Genomic DNA, 24,747 nt, shown 5'->3' with positions numbered 1-24,747 from the left:
GCTCCATGCCGGGAGCCTGACGTGGGATTCGATCCTGGGTCTCCAGGATCGCGCCCTGGTCCAAAGGCAGGCACTAAACCGCTGCGCCACCCAGGGATCCCTATCACCCACTTATATACATTTGAAGGGTCTCATTGAGTAAGGGACAGGTGGGGCTAAGTAGGGGACTAAAGGATCAGGCTCACAGAAATACCAGAAGTGCTGAGGCATAATGAAACCAGAGATAAGAGAATAAACAGACCACCCTGCCCTGGGCATCAGAGGTGGGGTCTTTTTGGCAGTCACATTGTGACCAACAAAGAATAACCAGACTCCAAAGAAGAAGTAAGCCATTAAAGATGTTATCACCAGTTCTTACTCAAACCAAGACCTCACAAGAATGATAAGGCCACAGGCTCCTTGGTCAGTTCTAAATAAAAGACGGTCAGTGGAGATCCACATTGGCAATCCTGTCGGCCCCCCTCACTCCTGAGAATTTTTCCTATATCCTTGTTTGATAAGATTCCATCGCTTTGTTCACTCTCCTCCGTCCTTGAGATTCATTCTTGGACTCCATGAGGCAAGAACCTCACTCTCTCACTTCACTTTCACCTTCTTGGTATGGTCTTCCTACCCTTTGTGTCCTCAGGCTCCTCCTCTTAGCTTATCCAAGCTTCCTGTTGTTTCATTGTCTTCAGGATCTCATGTCTGTTTGGATTCCCACACATATACCTATTAAGTTTGATTTTCTCTTGTTAATCTGTATCATGTCAATTTGATCCTAAGTCCAGCTGGGACTATAGGGCAGAGAGTCTTCCTCTCTGACAATATCCTTAAACCGACCCTCAAATATTAATACTTTACCATATTTGCCCTCCCTTTGTGTGTGTATCTATCAGTCAATAGATAGATACACTGATTGAGTGAATGATTTTCCCTCCAATCACTTGTGTGAAGGTTGCAGGCACAATGCCCCTTTACTTTATGCTAAGTTTATCTCCTAAGAAAATACATTGCCAGGTGAATTGGGGAGACCCAGGCCCAGAAGCCTTGACCCATCCAGCACCAAAGGACTTGCCAAAGATTCTTGGTCTTGTCACTAGAGTGAATTCAAGGACAGACGAGCAATGCAGGGGATAAGTTACACGAGGGGTAAAGTTTATTAAAGTGAAAAAGTATACACTCCAGATAGAAAAGTTAGCGAGCTCAAGTTCCAGAGAGAGAGAGAGAGAGAGAGAGAGGGAAGTGATCCTTGGGGCTTGGGTTTCTATCATTTATTGACAGTTGTTACCTAAAGGATAGACTATTACTTGGGTCAAGAAACAGGATTTCTGCTCTTTTTCTTCCTAATTTGGTCAGAAGTTTCCTGTTATGGCTAGTTTGATCCTGCTTCTTGTGGGCTGCTGCCAGGATGAGGCCTTTGATTTTCCCAATAGCTGGCCATGATTTTCTGGTTGCTGACTTCCAGGCATCCTGTCAGAACCTAACCAACTGCCTCTTCTAACAAAATCAGGAAATAAACGTGATGTGATACTGTGATTTAATGTAAGATCCAGTAAGATTTTGCCTCATGTAATTGATACGTACTTCATGGAGGATATTTTATAACTCTAAATATCCTGTTTCTTCTCTAACGTACACTCGCTACTTTCATCAATTAAAAATTCTTGATTTAAACAGTGGTTATTTTTATGATTACTGAATTGTGAGTTTTTCTCTTCCATCATTTCTTCATCATTTACCTATTACAACTGTACTCTGCGGGAGAAAAGTTTTTTCTTTCTCAATGTGTTTGTTTATTGCCAGTAGGAATTTATAAATTCCTATTTTATTCTATGGGCTGTTTTACTTTCTGATATAAGGTATTGCCAGGTTGTTTTGTTCTTTCTCTTTTTCAGTCCTCAAATTATACAGACAATAGTGAAATTGTTTACATGGAAGAGTTGGAAATAGAATGAAAAGAAGGCAGGCAGGAATGAGAGAGCAAATGGGAAGTGATACTTCTCTCAAAACACCTTCCTTTATAGGTCTCCCCTTGCCTTGTTGATGCAGTACATATTCAAAACAAAATCCACAAATGCAAACAGAAACAATGAACCCTTGTGTTGCTCAAAAGATCAACCTAACTACGCAAAAGGTAAAAACAAGAAACTTACCATCCAGCAGGAAAAATTGATGAAAATGTAAAACCATGGAAAGCTAGTTGAAATCTGATTAATTTAAGGTCAAATAAATTATCTGGGATGCCTAGGTGGCTCAGGGATTAAGCATCTGCCTTTGACCAGGACAAGATACTGAGGTTGGGATCCAGTCCCCTATCTGACTCCTTGCTGGGAGCCTGCTTCTCCCTCTGCCTGTGTCTCTGCCTCTCTCTCTCTCTCTGTCTCACTGTGTGTGTCTTCATGAATAGATACATAAAAATTTTTTTTAAATTATCTGACGAAAAGAATGACTGAAATTCTACACATTTCCCCAATGGTGGGAATTAATACAAATAATAAAACAGTCCGAGCACTTTTATCTATTTTAGAAAATTCTAGAAAGGAAGAGTTTGAAAAAATAAAGTGTGACAAATTTTGAAAAAAGAAAATTTTCAAAAATTATTATCCTCTTGCAGTAAAATATAATCAAAATGAATGATAAAAGTAGAAAATATCTTTAAAACTGAAAAAACACTCTTTTTACACTTGGATTAAATAGATATACAAGCTGTTTGAAAATATATTGTCAGATAGCAATAAGAAGATTTATGGTCACTGGTGGGTATTTTATAAAACTGCATTCATGGGAAAATATCTAAAAAGGAAATTATATGATCTTTTTAATACATGAATATATTTGTGTGCAGGTATATGTGTAATTGTGTTAAAAATATTAGAGAATATATACCAAATTTTTACAGCACTTATGCATAGGAATTGGGATATTAGGTAATTTCTATAGTCCTATCATACTTCAATCACCTTCTGAATCTTCCTTTTTTTCTTTTAACCTTCTGAATCTTCTTAAGTAAGCATGTTTTTTCTTTTGTAATCTTAAAAGCAAATAACTGTTTTCATATTTTAAATGAATAGCAAAAGAGTGATACTCATGCATATATATTAAAGGTATATCATCAATAAAGTCAATTTGCTTTGTATAGACAACTAAATCATCTATCAACAAAATCAAAAATAGAACTTTACATTTTCGTTTTTCTTCCCATTAAACCTGATAAGGAATATTGTATGTTACATGGAGTGAAGCAAGGCAATATTTAAACAAAAATTAATGACTCAAAGATATTGAAAGAATTTTTTTCATGTAGGCAAATATCAACATTTAAAAATAGAATAGAATTCTTGTTTTATTGTTATTATACTCATTATTTTTAGGTTAAAAATAATAGGATATCTTGCAACCACTGAAAAATACACTTAATATTTTAAGGTTTTAATAGTCTGATAAAGATCATTTGCTTTTATAGGATTTTAGAAAAACTTAAAAGAATGCAATATTGAAGAACCTTTTTTTTAAATATTTGCTTTATTGTAGCTTTAAAATAAAATATATTTTAACATGAAAAAGAAAGTTTCAATTTTTTTTGTAAGAAGTTTCCAGACTTTTTTCTTCAATACATTTACTTTTGTGTGTGTGAGTACATATCAGTGTATGTGTAATATAAATGCAATGTAAATATGATTCTAAGGTGCTCTGGTTTCTTGAGTAGAGAGATTTGGAAACGCCACTTACATCTTCTTCTATGTTATCTGAAGAGTATGGAAGGTAGCTGAGCTGTAACCTGTTTAATATTACAGGTATTCAACTATGGAAAGGATTTAGATCATAAGGGTATAAATAATAATAAAATGAAGAATTGATATTTTATATTTCTCAAAGTAAAACTAATCAATATTAAGGATGTAGTCTCTTCTCTTAAGTAATATTAAAAAAATAGTAAAATGTCCTTTCATGATCAGTTCTAAGAGATCATGCCATTAATTATTCATCATACTTCTGTTAGCATTTCTTTTTTCTTTCTTTTCTTTTCCTTTCTTTTCTTTTCCTTTCTTTTCTTTTCCTTTCCTTTCCTTTCTTTTCCTTTCTTTTCTTTTCTTTTCTTTTCTTTTCTTTTCTTTTCTTTTCTTTTTTTTCTTTTCTTTTCTTTCTTTCTTTCTTTCTTTCTTTCTTTCTTTCTTTCTTTCTTTTCTTTTCTTTTCTTTCTTTTTTCTTTCTTAGATTTATTTATTTTAGAGAGAAAAATAGACCATGTGGAGGGATAGAGGGTTAGGGAGAGAATTCCAAGCAGATTCCTTGCTGAGGGTGAAGCCAGATATGGGGCTTGATTTCACCAGCCTGATATCATGAACTGAGCTAAAATCAAGAGTTGGTTTCTTGACTACCTTAGCTGCCTAAGTACCCCAGCATTTCTTTTTAAAGGGTTTGAGTTCTTTAATAGTATTTCCTTGGGATTCAGTGGTCATCTGACCTAGCTAGGCTTCCAACTATAAATATAGCTTTTGGATAATCAAAAACTTTAATTGAGTTATTTTGTTAGAAAATTGGGCTTATAAATGTGTGACGGGCACTGGAGGTTATTCTGTATGTTGGTAAATTGAACACCAATAAAAAATAAATTAAAAAAATTGGGCTTATAAAAGAAAGAAAGAAAGAAAGAAAGAAAGAAAGAAAGAAAGAAAGAAAGAAAGAAAGAAAGAAAAAGAAAGAAAATCGGGCTTATCTCCAGGTAAACAAAAATGCATAAGCAGGTTATACATTTATACACATTTTTTTTTTTTAAAGTGAACAACTTTTACTTATTTCTGCAATACTCTCCTCTTTCAAAGTTCTGGATTTTCCAAAGCTACCAGAAGTAGCCAGGGAATAGAATATTTTTTTAATGTTTCTTCATCCATGTACTCCCTATTATTCATTTAGATGATTCATTCAATTAGATCTTTAGATCCTATCATTCAATTAAATCTCTTGGATCTAATTCTATTTTCTCTAAAATCCCTGGTCCCTGGTAATATTTATTTCCTATAATTTATCTCAAAGCTTTTGTCACTTTATCCCAAAGATGGGTAGGCAGGTACATTCTGGCTGAAAGACCATCCTCTCATGGTGCAAATCTGTACTATGACCACCAGTAAGACTGTCAAATAAACTCACTAAATCAGAGATCTTGCTAGTGTCAAGTTTTACTAATAATTTCAAGGATATAGCAACAGAACTGCATAGGTGAAGTAGAGAAAGTTCTGGGGCATCCTGTGTCTGGTTCTTTATGTTCTTCTTTCTCACATCAGCTATATGTTCTCTGTCCCAGAGTAATAGTTATAGATTATATATAAGTAAAATTTATGTGTCACTTCATATGATGAAATCATTTAGGTTATCAAACATCTCTGTTTATAGCAAGAATATTATAATGTTTCGATCATATTTTTCAGAGTACCATGTATCATAAATCAACAGTATAGTTTGTATCCTGCCAACAATACTAAACCATGTACATCATGCTATGAGATTTCCATAGATAAGAATTTTTGCTCAGAAAATATTATTACTTTGTTTACTGTGTGATCCAATTACCAACAGGATTGCACTGGGTCAGCTGTTTTCTTTCCTTTGGGGTTATCTGCTTCATAATCGGTATAGCAATGGATCACTATTCTGTTCCTTTAGCTTTATTCTTTACTGGGTGAGATAGTACATCTAATTTTAGGATGAAATATTTGCAGCATGCTTATTCACATATCCGTGTGGCATTCTCCAAAAAGCTTTATAAGTATAAAAGCACTATTTCGATTTCCATCTACCTGACTCTTTAGGGTATCTCAAATAATGTTTTCCCACTTTTCCTTCCAATTCTGTATGTCTAAAAGAAAATTCATTTTCACCTCAAACAAAATTATTTCACTGTTATCTGTTTGATCTGTCCATTGCTTTTCATTATGATAATTGTTTTCTAATTAATCAAAATCAAAAGTATAGGATTGTGAAATATATTTTATGGATGTACAGCATCAAAGCCTAATAAACTTCAGAATTTAAGTCATAAGTATATTCAAAGGTTTTCACAAATCAAAAGGTTTGTCAATTAATTTATACCTTTGTTCTATTTGCATTACCTTGAGAACATCAGTCTTTTACAATACAGTTTAACTACTTCATAATATCATTGCCATGTTTATGTGATGATTGATTGCTATTATACTATTAATTGACTCTTATTCCTATTTCCTGTATGTAGATGAATTTATTGACTTTTCTAGGAAGTGCAGATATCACTTAATATTATGGTGTGATGAAATTAATAGCTTTCAGGCTTCGTTTGGTGCTGCAACTTATTTGATGTTTCATCTTAGTGAGAATCTGCAGTTTTCTCATTTCAGTTAGATACTGTTGTAATTGCAATACACAACTCATATTTAAATGTTAATGGAGTGAAATTGCTCACATCCATATTTTAAGAGGTTTAATATGTGCAGTTCACATACTCCAGGAAAAAAAAAAAAGAGTTTTTGAAAGATAAATCAGGCTATTTCAACTGAAAAATTAGGTATAAACAAACAATTCAGTAATGGAAATGCTCAATCTGTATTTTTCTAGTAAATGTCAATTTGTACTATAATATGCTGCCTGTTTGTAATGAATGTCAAAGAAATATCAAAATCACATGTCAGAAATGTATAGGACTTATTTTATTTTTCATATGCTAGTTTTAGCAAGTGTGTAGAATATTTTTAGTATTAGAAAATAAAATCTAATGAAATTTTAATTTGGTTTATTTGCTTTAAATGTTGTAATTTATTGATACATCTACTGCATAACATCTAATTTCATAATTCCAGACTGTATATTATGATTTATAGTAATAAATATATATTAGTCTTTATCCTCTACCTGGCAAAGAGCTCCTGAAACCCTTGGAATTTCCTAATTAATAAGAGTGAGAAAGATATCTTAATGTTCATAACAAACTCCTTTCAACTGCACCTGAATATATGTTAATGAGGTGACTTTTGGACCACACCTAAGGTTGGGGACAGGTTGACAAGAGAACCAACCATGTGATTAGAGAGTTGGAACTACAGTCCCACGTCTAACCTTTGGAAAAGGAGAAAGGATGGAGGCTAAATTAATTATTAGTAGCCAGTGGTTTAAACAATCATACCTATATAATTAAATATCCATAAAACTCCCTAGTACAGGGTTCGAGGAGCTTCTCAGTTGATGTACACTTGGAGATTGAAGCAGAGTGGTGCACTTGGAGAGAGCATGGAAGCTCCTTACTCTTTCTTCAAGCCTCCTCCTATACATCTCTTCCATCCGACTATTCCTGTTATATCTTTTCATAACAATCTGGTAATCTAGGAAGTAAAATGTTGCTCTGAGTTCTATGGGCTGCCGTAGCAAATTAAGCCAACCAAGGAACGTTGTTGAACATCTGACCTATAGCTGGTTGATCAGAAGCTGGAGTGGCAATTTAGACTTGTGATTGTCATCTGAATTGGAGTGGGCAGTTTTATAGGACTGAGCTCTCAACCTGTGGGGGTCTGATGCTGTGTCTAGGTAGACAATGTTAGAATTGGGTTACACTTCAGAACACTTAGCTGACATCAGAGAATTGCTTGGTGGTGTGAGGAGTAACACTCCCATTCCCCACCCCCCACCACTGAAATTGGTACTAGAATCATTTTGCCTAAATCATAGAGCATTTTCCATTGTTGTCTATAAAAATGTACAGCATGACATCTCCTAAAAATATTTTTCAGTGTGCTAAATTATCATGCATGATGTCACTCTTAATGAGTTTAACTAAAAAAAAAAATAAAAGAAACTTCTTTTCTTTGTGATCAATCATCGAGAGGAAAACTTTATAAGCAATAAAACAACCATATATAACCATATATAAACAAATTAATGTATTTTTGTAAATTACTACAAAGGAGATTGAATAAGTTTTCTAGGCTATTACTGGTTGGAAAAAATATGAAATTTGGGTGCCTAGCTGGCTCTGTTGGTAGAGCATGTGACTCCTAATCCCTGGGCTGTGGGTTAGAGCTCCACATGGGGTGTAGAGATTACTTAAAAATAAAATCTAAAAAAATATGAAGTTCACTTCAGGTAAATAAGTTGCTATATTCATTTTTTTTTTTCTCCAAGCAAGATTAAGTTGTTATAGATTTGTAAAATTGAGAGCTAATCACAAAGCCTGATCAAATTATTATTTGAATTTAAATGATTAGCATTTGCATGAAAGGTCAATAGTTACATAGATTCTTAAAATATGATTTAACTCTGTTTAAAAAAGCATTTAAGAACAGATAATTCTAACATGATTTCATAGTTTTAATTAAGTCTTGATTCTTAAAATTTCACATAGTATTTAATTTATAAGATAAGCATCATTTTATTCAACTCTATTTCAATTATACTACTGTAAGCAACCAATAAAGTAAAAAAAATAAGATTTCAAAAAGAAAGATTTCATACAGATGTAAATTAAAATATATATCTATCATAGTTCTCTGGGGAAATAGATTCAATAGATAATAGGATCTATCTCTTTACATCTCTATGTTTCATCTATATATATCTATATGTTACCTATATTTATATTATGATTATGATATTCTAAGGAACTATCACATAATAGTAGAGTTTGGCGAGTTAGAAATCCATATAGCAGGGCAGCAGGGAAACTGGCAGAATTTCAATTTTAAGGTCATGAAACTTAGGTTTTTTCTTAAGGCCTTCAACTGACTGAAACAAACCCATCCATGTTATGAAAGGTAATCTGTTTTACTTAAAGTCATTTGATTGTAAATGTTAATCATATTTATAAAATTCACAGCAGCTTATATTGTCCATAGCAACATCTAGATTAGCAATAGACTCAAAAGCTAGACACTATAGCCTAACCAAGTAAATACATAAAATTAATCTTCACAAGACATTTCTACCTTGAATGTTGCCTTGCATATTATTTAACCATAAAAGATGAGTTAATATTACCACTTGTAACACATGGATGTACACTTTGAGAGCACTATGCAGAGGGAAATGAATTAGACAGAGAATGACAAATACCGCATGTTCTCACTTAGATGTGAAGTCTAAAACAAAACAAAAAACTCAACAATTTGGAAGACATCACATCTGTGGTTATCAGAGATGGGGATAGGGTAGGGAAATTGGATAAAAATGATCAAAAAGTACAAACTTCCATGTATAAGATAAAGAAATACTAAGAATGTAATGTACATCATAATGACTGTAGTGAACACTGTTGTATGATAGATTGGGGAAGTTACTAAGAGAATAGATCCTAAGAGTTCTCATCATAAGGGAAAAAAAAATATGTGTATGTATCTGTGTCAGATGATGAATGTTAACTGCAATTATAGTGGTAATTATTTCATATTATGTAAAAGTCAAATCAGACATATACCTTAAACTTACATATTGCTGTACATTAGTTATGTCTCAATAAAACTGGAAGACAAAAGTATTCTAGGCATTATAGTCAATATCACTAAGATCTATTTCTTAAAAAGATAACTTACACTGTCTTTAAGAAAACATTGTATTATATATAGATATGACCTTGTGTTACTTTATTGCTAACTGTTTTTTTTTACCCATATACTTCTAGAAGTGAATTCAAACACTGTAATTACTTAAATATTTAGCTCTGTGGAGAATAAACTGTCCTGTGTAAGTAAAAAAATAATTTCATCTTAATTTTGTCACATTCAAAGATTATTGTTTAAATGTCTAAACAATTAAAAGTAGAAATGTAATCCCACTTTGGGGAAAAAAAAGATTAGAGAAACATCTCTAAAACTTTATTTCCCTGTGTGCCCACAAGGTTCTGAGGTCCCTGTATCATCACATGGTTTAAAGTAATTCTTGCAAAAACTTTCTATTTCTAAAGCAGCTTTAATTTATTAGGGCATGTTACTTTATTCTTTGTGCTTACATATTGTGCCATAAATTTATTGTAATTTTAATTCTATTTTCTGTAAACTCCATTAGGTTTAGTTTCTAAATCAGTGAAAGAGGAAAAATCTTTTCAGAACAATGTTAGACCCCTTGCTGGAGCTGCTTTTCTCTCAGGGCCATAGAAGATTGTGTGTGAGAGATACTAATACCCGTGTGAAATTTGTCATTGTAGTTGTAAGTAGGAGGGAAATAACCCTGTCCCTTACGAATTCATAATCCAAATAGTAAACTGTTGAAAAACAGAATATCCTTGTACTTTAAATCTATAATCAAGAATAGCTACTTTGTAAAATTCCCAGGCAGAAACAAAATCTAACATTTCAAAATTATCTCAAAGCTACAAATCAATATAAATTTACCAAATCTCAAATAGAAAATTTCAAAAAAAATTGTTCTTATTTATACCTTATTTCATGTGTTTGAAATGTTAAAAAAAATGTAATATTCAGCCTTTAAAAGAGCTTTTAATTGATTCAAGACTAACTTTACCAAATATATATATATTTTTTTTCTGTAGTAATGTAATTACTCCCACCTAATTGGTGGCTTTAACTTTATCCTCCTTGAATATATTTTGCATTTCATCTCTTCAAACTCATCAGTACTGTTTAATATGGAAAAAAATAGGTGAGTCTCACCAGGTTGGATTGCCTCCAGGGAACATTTTCTTTTATTTTATTGTGTATCAAAGTGTGGTCTTTACTGAGCACTCACATGAAATATGCCTGGTAATTCTAGTAGGTTATAACATTCTATCCCTGCAGTGAAGTTAGAGCCTTGCTGTGATAAGGAGCAGCATATGTATTCTGTCTCAACTTGGAAGAATGATATCCTGACAACTGCTGCTGAAGATGCATCATTAACACATGGCTAGCATTGCTTAACTGCATTTTTAAGAAAATTCAGAATACTGCACCTTTCTGGGAAAATTAAGATTATTTAACTTCTGTTTGGTGAAAGTGAAACCTCTGAAATCTATTTTAGAAAAGAAGTCATGCTTTATGTTTTTAAATTGTATTAGTGATGCACTCTGGTCATGGAATTTATTTATAATATTCCACATATTTACCTAATAATGAATTTAAAGAAATTATTATGAGAAAGCAAAACCGTTTTGATTCTTTCTTAATATTTTGCATAGTTAAAAATGTTTCCTATGCCTTGTGTAAAATTCTCTATAGAGGATAATGGCCCTATCTAAACACAGACTGAATATGTAAAAAGTAACTGTATTTACTTCCTGATGTAATTTGTTTCTCTGCATTGCTTAGGGGGATTGGTCTTATTTATTCACTCAATAAATATTTATTGAGCAATTATATGTTAAGGATAGCTGTAGCTGCTGGACAAAGAAAAAAAATCTCTATGCTTACATAGTTTGTCACCTAGAGCTCTAATATACTCACATCTGTTTGCTCATATGACACATGACAAAACATTAAATACAATAATCCTTTATTTAGTATGCTTTAAAATTATGTGTCATAAAAAATCAAAAAAGTAGAAAAAGGTAAAGGGGATTACAAGTGCTTTTTCCAAGGCTTGTTAATTAGGGCAAACAGCACTGAGAAAAAAATATATGAAAACTTAATGAGGGCATCTGGGTGGCTCAGTGGTTGAGCGTCTGCCTTTGGCTCAGGTCAGATCCTAGGATCCTGGGATCGAGTCCCGCATCAAGCTTTCTTCAGGGAGCCTGCTTTTTCCTTTGCCTCTGTCTCTGTCTTTGTCTTTGCCTCTGTCTCTGTCACTGTCTCTCTCTCTGTCTCTTATCAATAAATAAAATCTTAAAAAAAAAAAAGGTTGAATGAGATGATGTCTTCAGCTGTGTGGTTTCCAGGGAAAATGTATCTTAGGCAGAGAGAAAGGCTGGGCACAGTCCCCAAGGTGGGGGAATCCCTGGCATATATAAGGAGCAGGATGGAAACCTGTGAGGGCAGAGTAGGAAGAAATAAAGTCAGGAGATTGGGGTACATTTTCTTGGTGGTTATATGAAGAGAGGGACAATAACTCAGGGATTTCAAGGCTGTCTATTGGAGAGTTTTAAGATGAAGAGTGATATAGCCTAATTTTATTAAATAATGCTCTACTGTGTTGAGTTTAAACTTAAGTGCAAGGGTGGAAACAATAGTGACTATAATGATGAGAAATATGATGGTGAAGAGAATGAGTAATGGCAGTTGTGGCAGGGAAAGGAATGGAAGCCTGGATGTATTTTGAAGTGAAGCTTGTAGATTTTCCAATGAACTAGATGGCGAATTCTGGTTTATGAGACAAAGATCTCTCTCTCTCTCTCTCTCTCTCTCTCTTCCTCTCTCTTTTGGCTTGAGCAACTGAAAGGGTGGTGTTGCCATCAAATGGAGTGAGAAGGGACTCCAGGTGTAGGAGATCTAGGGGTTGGGTATTATTCAAGGTTCTCTAATGAACACCATGTGTTTTAGATGTATATACATACTACAATTTTGGCGTGTGATTGGATAAGTACTCTGGATGGATAGGGAAGGAATATGAGCAAACAGATGTGAGTGTATTAGAGCTCTAGGTGACATAACCAAGAAATGATGACTAAGGAAAGCTGTGAAGATAGAAGGAAAAGAGGCTAAAACCTGAAATTTGAGACATTCGACCATTTGGAATGGGAACCATTAAGAGGGCCTAAACAATGAAGTCAATGGGATAGAGGCGAAGCCAGACATGAGAGATCTCCTAGAAGCCACATGAATACATCGGGGAGAAATTAATGAACAAATGTGTTCAATGTTTATGATAAATCAAAGAAAATAGAAAATTTATCTTCATATCTGACAATATGTGTTTGAGACTTAGTCACTAAACCGATGAGTTATTTAAACAGCAATAATTTTGTAGGTGCAATTTCATTCAGTACAACTCCATTTGTTTGGTTTGTATTAATTCAATTGTCATATGAATCATTTAGGCTAAGATAAATCCATTCAGATATATCTATTTGACAAGCACATAATCAACCTTATATTAGATAATAATAATTTGGGTACAGTCAAGTGGATTATAGAACATTCAATTATATCACATTTCCTTTGGCATTTATAATTGTTGAGGGTTTTCATAAAACACCCCTTATTTCTGCCATCAAACACAGATTCTTTTGCATGCTAGCTCAATTATTTGACAGTCTGTAATGCTTATTTCATTTTATGACGTTTTAAGTATTTTTATTTTAACCTTGTTTCTGAAAAATAAATGGTTGAATAAAAGTAAGATGCATTTAATCTACAAAGTATAATTTAATTCTGTTGAATTCTGATATTTATTGAAAATTCATTATGTGCAAATGTCTACATTAGTTTCTCCCAGAGATACAAAAGAGAATTAAAAAAAAAGAAAATTTCATGCTTCTCTCTTTGCCTATTACATGGTAATTGAAGAGGCTAATAAATAGGGAGGAGACAAATATATGAATGTCTTGTGTAAGGTCATTATTCTGGTAATATTGGCTAATTCCTGTTTGTTATGGTTCTTTTTAGTCTGACTCTTTTTCAAAATGTTTAACCAGGGTCTTTCACTTGAATTAATGGCCTTCATCTTTGCCATTGCTGCAAGATATAGGCATACTCAAATGGTTCCAAAAAATACATTACTTAAAGTTAAATATAGAAAATTATCTTTCAGGATGCCTGGGTGGCTCAGCGGTTGAGCACCCGCCTTCGGCTCATGGCATGATCCCCGGATCCAGGATGAGTCCCACTTTGGGCTCCCTGTGAGGAGCCTGCTTATCCCTCTGCCTGTGTCTCTGTTTCTCTTTCTGTGTGTCTCTCATGAATAAACAAATAAATCTCTAAAAAAATCATCTTTCTAGGAAATAGATGCTAGTATGTATGGGTTGATAAATGAAAAACTATTTTTATTACTGTTCTATTTTCTCTGCTTCCTCTGCATTTTTAGCTATATCAAATTTTAAATCTACAATATATTCAAAAGAAGCTTCTTATGCTTTTTTTCTCTCTATGTCAACTATAGTTTTGGTAAACAGATTATGTGTATCACTTCATAGATTAACATATACATTTATTGTGACAAATGAATCTTTCGGAAAACTAGTCAGTTGGTTTATGTAGATGGGAATAGTAGATGGGAATGAGGATCATTCTGATAAAAAAAGGTGAGGTACACTATCTCTCATAGAAAAAAAACAGTCCTATTAAAAATAGGTGATAAAACATAAGGAATATAGGTAATGATATTATAATAGCATTATATGGTAAATGGTAGCTACACTTGTGGTGAGTATAGAATAATGTATACACTTGTTGACTTCACCAGGTGGTACAAGTAAAACTTAAATAACATTGTGTGTCAACTATACTTTTAAAAATGCTAAAAGGTTAAGCACAAGAACAAGAACGGGGTATGAAGTAAGGAAAAAGATGCCATCACTCCTTTATCAGTAATAATAGCTTTCCTATATTGATGGATATTATATATATTTTTAAAAAGAACAAATTTGCTCTCTCTCTCTATATATATATATGTGTGTGTGTGTGTATGTGTGTGTGTGTGTGTGTGTGTGTGTTATGTTTAGATTTCTTCCCTCTATTGTCTATGGAAGGCAATTCCTAAGGCAGTCAGTAATACAAATTAAGGGGATATAATGTTATCAAAACTAAAACTCAATCATCTCTCCATAAATATGATTATGGATTACTTGCATTACTTAATTTAGTCATGATCTACACTATTGTAAGACTGAGATAATTATCATGTTTTTTTTTTGTAAAAAATTGACATTAGTGATGGTTTATAATAACAATAGACTAATATCTTTTCTCATTGCTAGTACTGAAAGTCATTTTATAGATTAATAGAGAGATTTATAGAGTATAAACAGGATCTCCTGTATTTTTGGTGTCCTTCTTCAAGGACTCATGTTCTTTAAGGAAATACTCTGTCTACTTCTTTGCTCGTTTCCATACATTTTATTTTATTCTCTTTTGTTTCCTGCATTATCCTTGGAGTGAAGAGAACCATGCACCTGAGAGGTTAGAGGACATGGTGTAACAACTCACTTACCCTGCTTGTTCATCTATGTCTGTGGGTATGTGTGTGTGTGTGTGTGTGTGTGTGTGTGTGCACATACAGACACCCAAACCTGAAATTATAATACCAGTAAAACTTCTATCACTTTTTCTATAAAATAAATAGAATCTGGATAAAAGCCATGAATGCCTGTTTGCAAAAAAATACATACTAAAATTATATATTTAAAAGAATCTCTGTTCAAACATAAATCATTACATAATCATATGATGTGTATTTCAGATAATTGCTTAGCTAACATAAAACCAAAAATTTTTCTAATGATGGTGTTATTCCTATATGCACATTTTTGTACACTTTGTTTTGTACATTTTGTACACTTTGTTAAGCATTTCTGCTATACAACTGCAACCGTGCCTCAGTGCTCTCCAGAGGTGAATTTTTTTTCCCAAAAAATCCTATTTCCTTAACATATGCTAGCCCCTTCGTATTAGCTGACCAACTGTGTTCTTTCTCTCTGATTGTAATAGCTCTTTCTCTCTTTTTTGTGCTCCTTAAAAATGGTAATAAAAATAAGCAAAGAAACCCAAAACAGCAATCCCTGAAACTTTACTAAGACAGAGCAAAAGACTATGTCCTCATGTCTGTGTAAGTTTTTCTCATAGATGTTTTCTTATTACCTCAAAATATTTAATTTTCTTTTATTCCCCATTATAGAAAAACATCTGCTGATATTGACTCATAGATAAAAAAAAATAATTATCCCAGTTTAAAATTTAAAACCACCAAATTTAAAACCACCACCTCATCTATTATTTGAAACTCTATACTTTCTTCTCCACAAAATTATTTTTAATGGCTGCCACATTTCATCTTTGCTCTTATAAAAGGATTTAGAAGAAAACAGGGAGGTGATATGCAGACTCCAGCTCTATTCATTTTTAAGCCCTGCTGTTAATGCATTTTGTTAAAGGGCAGGTTGCAAATGTGAACCCAGTATATTAATGCAAAAACTATTCATTTGGCAAAACCATTCATGTGAAAAATGTGTAAGCAAATGATACCAAGTGAACCATTTACTCAGAAGGAAAAGCTGTCACTAATGCTTCACCTATCATCTTGTTTAAAGTTTCTGGCTTCAAATATATATTTATATCTTTCTCTAATAATGGAGTATCTCTTAACACAGAGAGATGTGCCTAGTTTAATGGTAGGGTGGGAAGAGAGACTTGTTGACTCATGAATTCGAGAATACCACAAAGCCTTTTAACTTGAATAGCAATTACCTTCAGCCAACCACACCCTTGACCTCAATCTTGCTTGCTTTGGGCCAATAGTATACTGGAGTCAGTGTTCTGCATGGCAGGAGAGTCAAGAATGGAAAGCTTTGTTGTACTTTCTGGGAATCAGTGGTTATAGGGAGTTCTGACTGCTATAAATAGTCAAGGCTTTGTGGAAATATCCATTAAAAATGAAATACTATTGAGATCGCTGATTTGGAGGGAACCCTTAAAATCTTTTACAGGTCTCTATGTTCATATTTTCCCTTTCTAAATTCATTATGGCATATTCTAGTTGTATTCACTCATTTACTCATTCATTTATTTTAGAGAGAGAGAGCAGGGGGAGAGGAAGGACAGAGGGGGTTGGAAAGAGAATTTTAAGCAGACTCCAAGCCCAGAGCAGAATCTGACTTGGCACTCAGTCTCAGGACCCTGAGATCATGACCTGAGCTGAAACTAAGGAGCTTAACCAACTGAGCCACCCAGTTGTCTCTGTAGCATATTCTGATTGTATTGGACTTGACCTTATTTTAAAGATATTATTTTTGTAGATCTTCACATAATTTTTCTCACCTTCATATTTTTAGTCTGATACATAAAAGTGTGTATGTGTACATTTGATTGCCATTCTTTTAATAAACATTTTTTGAGAACCAACTACACGTCAGACACTGGGAGTGGTGCTGGTAACTAAGGATGACTTCTATTCAGGGTCAGAAAGATACTAGAACTTATAGAGTCAAAGGATCCCTTAAACTCATTCAGTGGAAACACTTCATTTTATCATCAGGTAGGCCCTTTTATCACTTAAGGGACTTCTGACAGTAGAGATAAATGATCTTCTCTGTATTTCAAAGTAGATACTACTTTGTTGCTGAATTTGTACAAAGCCATTAACAAGAGTTTTTAGTAGTGATCCTTGTAGACAATCCTCTCTTCATTTTCATTTTTGAAAGAAATCATTATAAAATCTGTAATACCTAGAATAAATTTTGCATCTTAGTAGTCAGATCAGAAGTATATGCTTGCTTTTTTGTTTGTTTTTAATTAAGAAAGTGATTCTATTAGAGGGGAGTGTATCAGTGCTCCTCTTTCAACACACAACTGTCAAATAGAAAGGTTTTGTTTATTACTATGGATCAGAGAGACAGGTAATGGAAAAAATGCTTATGAAAATAGAAAAGTTCTCAAATGATACAAATTCCTCAGGACCCATTCCACTAATTCTATCTCACCAGCCTACCCCACTTGCAAAAACTAATATGCAAACGAACAAACAAATTCAACAACAATTAACTCAAATATTAATGTATTGGGGGTTAGGAAATAGACCAATAAATCCCCTATATCTTGATTGGTTCTATCTACCCATATACTATTTCAAGGTGATAATATTTTGATTCTTGGTACTGCACGTCATATATAAAAATATACAAAATATATGGGTGGATATATGAAAATTAATAAATAATACCCTTATTTCTCATATGTGGGCTGGTTTAAATTCAAAAGGTTTTGCTTTGTTTTGTTTCATAATAGGTACAGTAGTTGTCAGGGCACTTTTCCACACTGTTAAAATTGGTGATTTATTTACTAAATATATATAAATCTATATATAGATATATATGTCTAATCTGATACATAAAATAGCCTAAATATATAAAAGTTTAATCTGATAATATACATATGTATTTATGTATGTATATTTATATTTAATATATATTAAAAGTTTTATGTTCCCTGAAAGTGAATGGCAATAACTAGAATAAAGAATAATCATATTTGTTTTTTAAATATTTATTTCAGAAATGTTATAACTTGTACATGTTATTTCATTTAATAGGAATCTATTTGAAAATTCCATTCCCATGTTAGAGATGAAGAAAAGGAATATATAAAAGGTCGAATACCCCTTCAATAAAGAAGAGGTCATCCTAATAAAAGACTTAGAGCTGTGCTTCCTCATAGATGTATAAATATTTGATCAAATACTATATTGTATTTCAGAGCAGAAAATACTGTTTTAACCAAATTAAAAAGGTTGTCATAATAATCATTCTCAGCTGCAAGCAATCATCACATATAAATTTAAGGACAACAAAATAATTCAGAGTTTTTTTAAAACCTATGAAAATATTTCAAAGTATGTTTGCTCATGAAAAAATGATGAATATTTTGGGTTTCTCAAGAATAGGGATTTATTCTGATTCCTGGTATGAGGAGCACAAACAAACTGAGTTGAGATTTATTGTAAAACAAATGAGCAAACACAAAAATATGCAGATAATGCGTAAGTACTAGAGACTGTACAGAAGTAGAAAGACTCTGAGGGGATTTGTATGCACATTGAGAGGAGAGACATGGAATGAATCAGGTCCCTGCACGTCTGTCAGTTTTCAGGAACTAGAAGTTGCCTGTGTGGTATAGTACCTAGGGGATACACATGAAGTCCAGTATCTTCTGGCCTAGGAAACCAGAAGAAGGTGCTTTACTATGAACATTGAAAAGAATTCAGGTATTTCAGAAAGGGGGAAAAAAATGAATGAGGGTATTTCCAAGCTAGACCTCTCCACAGTTTATTGAACCTTGAACCATGACTTAAACAATCTCAGTGATAAGAACTGGATCTCATTTGGGACCACAGATGCTGCTCAAGACAGAGGCAGCACTTTAAGCTTAGCCGAATATTTCTCACTAAAATTGAGGAAAAAATGCTAACTGAGAAAAATAACATGACCCCATATCCCCACAACTTAACCTTTGTGTACCAATGACAGGATCACAATTAACTGAAATATGAAGAAACAACCTATGTGGCACATTCTGACGAGCAGAGAAAGCTAATTGAGTGCAAAACTGAAATAAACAAGATGTTGACACTAACAGACAAATATCTTAAAGCACCTGTTGTAACTATTTTCAGTTGGACATGATTTCAGTGAATGTAAACCTCAGCAAAAAACTCTCAAATTTTAGCAGAGATGAAGACAAGAAAAAGAAGCCTAATGGACATTCGTGGACTAAAAATTATTATTAATAAAATAACAAACAACAAAGAAGCTGAACTGAATAAAAGATCAATGGCTCCTTCTGGCTGTTATCCTTGCAGGAAAACTTGTTTAGGTCACATAACAATCAAATGCAAATGAAATGGTGTTTCAGCATGCAGTGTGAAGTATTCAGACAAGATCATGCTCAGTGATCTTCTGTCAAAAGAAAGCTAACATCAAAGTTTTCTGTTACTAATTTGAGTTTTGAAGATATTGCATAAAATAGGAGTGTTGTTAGAAAGGGTGAAAAATGTTATTGAACAAGATTAAAGAGATAAGATGATAAAGCCATTCAGTTCTCTCATTAGTTATATTTTAAAATTCAAGACTGAACGTGTATGTATGAAGAATGTGCACTTATGATAAAAAAATCAAGAAGCATCTCAATATCAGAAATTAAGAGTAAGGCTAAATCAACTCATAGTGCTGGACATGCTTTAAAAATAACAACAAAAAGGATATATAGTTTATGAGACTATAGAAGATGGATAATTCATTTTAGGTGAGGGGTGGGTATTTCTGGGGCTGGAAAATTTGTTGTCTTAAAGGATAATAAAATTAGTGTCATCCTTGAAGACTAGAACATAGCAATATAGATCCCCTGTATAGAAGAAGAGATAGAACTTTTCTATATTTTGAAAATTATAATTCTAGTTTTGTTATTACCATCAATTATATGATGACATATTTGTACATATATTTTGAAGTATAGCTGTAAGTTTATCAAGAGTGTGATATATTTTTTAGCAGTCCTTAGTTGAAAGATTATTGAATTTTTAAATCCCTAGCATGGAAAAATGAAACTTTCCTAGATTTATCAGCACAGCTGCAAAAGTCCTGGTTTTCTGAGACTCTTCATGTACCATGAGAATTGCATCTCTAGCTATTTGCCTAGTTAACTATTTTGATGAGTTGTAGGATAATAAAATCCTTTACCTTCCCAAGAAAACCAAATGGTTATAGGTCAGACTAGGTCTCAAAAATAACCCTTTGAGGGTTAGGGACCCTAGAGAGGCAGCACCGTAGGTGTTCACATTTCAAAAGGGATGAAGTCTCAGAGCTTGGAGATATCTCTAAATCTGAAAGAGACCTAGACTATCTGGTCCTGCAGAGATTTTATTTACATACCAAGAAATTACTCAGACTATTTATGTTTCTAAGGAGGCCCACTGCCTTCCCCTGAATAAACAAAGAAAAATCATTTTCTTTCAACCTGCACCTAGGGAATATGAGATAACTCATATAGAATATTTGGTATGTTTTCTTTTGTGATGCTGGAGAGTATGTTACTGGGGCAAGGGGAGTCAATAGACTTATTTACCATGAAGTAATTAATAATGGACCCATTTCAGATCCAGAATATCTCCAATGCATATGAACGTGCATAAAATTAATAATGTATATTAAAAACCCAACAGGTGGGACTCCTGGGTGGCTCAGTGGTTGAGATTCTACCATTAGCTCAGGGTGCGCTCCTGGAATCCGGGATTGATTCCCATATCAGGCTCCTTGCATGGAGCCTACTTCTCCCTCTGCCTAGGTCTCTGCCTCTCTCTCTATCTCTCTCTCTTTCTGTGTCTCTCACAAATAAATAAGTAAAATCTTAAAAAAAAATAGATAAGTATTGTCAAAATGTCCACTAAAAAGTGATACCAGATTAACTTCCTTACCAAAATAACATAAAAGTACACTTTACAAACAGAATACTTTAAATTAAATTAACTCATAATAATGTATAAATATATTAATAATATAGGAAACTCTTAATGAAATGAATTAAATCATATTGTATTTTAATTAAATTAACATAATGAAAATATAACTTATTTTTACCATGTTAGGTGAAAACTGAAATCATATTTTAATTATGTCTCCTAAAATATAAAAAGCATAATATGAACCTGTGTTGATGCAATTTTGTTAAAAATTACTTCATCCAGGAACACCCAGATTAGCACAATCCATAAAGCATGTAACTCTTGATCTTGAGGTCATGAGTTTGAGCCCCACATTGGACTAGAGTTCACACACACACACACACAAACCACTACATCTTTTTTTTTTTTAATTTTTTATTTACTTATGATAGTCACACAGAGAGAGAGAGAGAGAGAGAGAGAGAGAGAGAGAGAGAGGCAGAGCCACAAGGCAGAGGGAGAAGCAGGCTCCATGCACCAGGAGCCCAATGTGGGATTCGATCCCGGGTCTCCAGGATCACGCCCCGGGCCAAAGGCAGGCGCCAAACCGCTGCACCACCCAGGGATCCCTCCACTACATCTTTTCAGAAGCACTACTATTTCAATAGTGGGTAACTTTTGACCACTAAGGTTCAGAATAGAGCATTTTGTTTTTGACAGATGAAATAGTTTTATTGTTCACTTTTTCTCTATATACTTATTTTCAGACTTATTTTAACTTGTGGAAATTATTTTTATTGACAATGTGATTTTGCAATGATTTATTAAGTGTATACATATATGTATTCTTGGACATGCTACGAATGGAAAGATCAGCTTTTTACATTATCTGTAAGGCCAGCCAAAAGAGAACGATATGTTTTGACTATAGTCAGGGCAGTAGAACGCTCCTGGAACCCCTTCTTACTTATTCAAGCTTTACTTTTTCCTGCTCATCGTCATAGAATCTTGCTATTTTTACTTAGCTTATTCTACTACATCCTTGTTCATTGTTCGAGTTTTTAATTAACTTCTGGTCTCTAGATTTCATTGCAGCTGGAAAAAACAAATCCTGACATCACGAGGTTTTCTTGCACCCTGTAGGACATGAGTTAGTACAGAAGAGCATCTACATTTGAAGACATTTTCCTCTTCTCCTAAAGTATCTGGATGTTATCTCAAGGTATTTCCCTCCAACAATAGTAATGCAGGGTGTTTTTCAGAATTTGTCCGAATAACATTTTCCTCTGTTCTGACTGCATGAATTGTAGTAAGAGTTACACTCCACCATACTGAGCCAAGCATATATTATGCACTTCTAATACAGTCATCTTTGTCTACTACTCTAGGGGGTATGGCTAGCATATTCTTCTTCTTTTTTCTTTTTTTTTTTAATTAAACACAACTTCAATGGCTTTGGAATGGGGGAGATTTTGTTAACTTGATTCTATTCACACATTTCTTTTAAGTGAATGTCCAGCAAATGTTTTGGTTGGTTTGTTTTTGTTCTATTTTTCTAGCTTGAAGTCATCATCTGTGTCTGAAACTTCTCAGGCTTTTGTTATTGTCATTACTTTCTTTTCCTTTACTTTTTCCTTTTTTCTGTTCAGGTTTAAGTCAATGTTCTTTATATTCCCCTAACCCCTCACAGATCCACATAGGTTAACTTCTAGTACCTGTTCACTTGATGGTCTTAGATCTATGACATTTGTGTCAATGTGAGAGAGAAAAACAAACAAAACTCAGATGTTTAATCTGTCTTCTACCTTCATAAGACCATACAAATAAAATACAAATGTCAGAGAACTGTCTTGTGTAATAGTGGCTTTTCTTTTCTAACTCTCCAGATATCTCTCTTGATCCACAATACTATCTCTTTTCAATTTGGCCTGGCTACATGTCCTTTTTTTTTTTTTTTTTTTTAATTTCCTTCTCTTTTTTACATTATTTTATTTTATTTTTTCAAAGAACCTATGTGTGTGAGTGAAAAAGAAAGCGAAAGGATTTGTTCATTTAGCTACTTTCCCAAATGAGGGGTTAGCAGAGCCAAGTCCTCAATCATACAGATAAGAAATAAAAGCTAGCTATTTCTAGCATTAATCCTCAAAAGACTGTAAGACAACTGTGAATTATTATAGAGACATAGTCAAAGAGAAGAGGTACTTAGCTGAAAATAGTAGATCAGTCCATGTAAAGAAATAGGAATAGAAATATTAAGGGAAAGAGTCTACACAATGAGGAAGAAAAATCAGAAATTTTAAAGAAAATATAATCAATAGAACAGAAAAGGAAAATGGGTTCATGAAAGAAATAGTAAGTATGCCAGGTGTTGAGCCAGAACAATGGGGTAGCGTATGATAAATTAAGGGCAGAATTATGAAAAGATGTGAACAATACTGTTAAATTCTAAAGGCATTTTATTATTTTTTCAATTAGTTTAGCACATATCTACGTCATTATTACTATGCTTCAGGTTGTAACAAAAAAATGAGACCCTAGTCTCAAACCTTAGTCTCAAAGGGTTTAAAGCTAAAAGATAAAAATAGAGAATAAACATGTAAATAAGATAAAGGATCATTAATTTGTGGCAAACATTTTTGCATAATAGAGGAGAGAAAGTCACTACTCATAGGTTCTGGGGTTTGAGATTAGACATAGAGAAATAAATTTATGAACAGTTAGGGAATAAAATTGGAACTATGTCAAGAGTGTTAAAGTTTAAGTAAATCTTATTAATCTAGTTTTAGAAAGTCGTTGAAAACCTTGAAAGAGTTGTTTTTGGTCATAAATTGAGGAATAAGACAGATTAAAATAAGTGACTCAAATAGAGAATGAGGATAAAGATGGGCCAAGCAAACATTCTACGGCTCTGAAGGTACAGAGCATTCTCTACCTAAATATAAAGGTGACTGATTTTTTGACTGACTGGCTAATATAATTCCTTAATCAGTTATATTTACAGGCCTAGACTGTGTGTACATATTTGGAATTATGTCTATGGATCATCTAAATAGTGTGAAACACTTGTTTATCCTTTCACATTACAAGCTTGGCATGTCTTATTAGAATCTTCCTATACACAGTAAGAGAAGAAACAGATTGCATTAAGATTGTGTTTAAATAGAAATGTCTGTGTCTGATATCATCCTAATGTACATAAAGCAATTAAAATATTTATGACACCTTATATATAATTTATTCAATGAAAGTCAATATAAAGTCTACTGAGAAAACAATCTATCTACCAAAGTAGCTGTTCAAATGCCAAGATGAGAACAGTAGCATGTAATGCCTTACAGTTTGACATGAGACCATGACTTTGGTCCCGAGTCCACCATTTATTTGCTTTGTTACCTTGAGTGTACGAGTTATATCATTATTTTATTTGTACGTGTTTGGAATAGAACAATGCAAATTTACTTCTTGACATAGATATTAGGAAATTGAGGATGCTTTTGATACTTTTTGTTGTTGTTGTTATATTTTGGGGATTCTGGCTTTTTTTCCTCAGAAAATCTCATCTTGCTATGTGATACATGCCTATATGATAGGAGATTTTCTATGGACTCCAGAGTCAATCTGCACATGAAACATTACTAGAGTTTATTATTTTCGTGGTAGGCATTTAGTGCCTTAAAAATGGCACTATTATTTCTGCCATTGAACTCCCCTTATATGGTCCTCATCCCTTAATGCAGCAATGCAGTAAACAGTTGTTCCAGAATGTTCTTTGTCACGAGATCTTATCAAATATTT

This window comes from Canis lupus, chromosome 19 (genome assembly GCF_011100685.1).
Source record: "Canis lupus familiaris isolate Mischka breed German Shepherd chromosome 19, alternate assembly UU_Cfam_GSD_1.0, whole genome shotgun sequence".
NCBI lineage: Eukaryota > Metazoa > Chordata > Mammalia > Carnivora > Canidae > Canis > Canis lupus.
The sequence above is the reverse complement of the archived record's forward strand: the minus strand, read 5'-3'. Positions refer to the sequence as shown.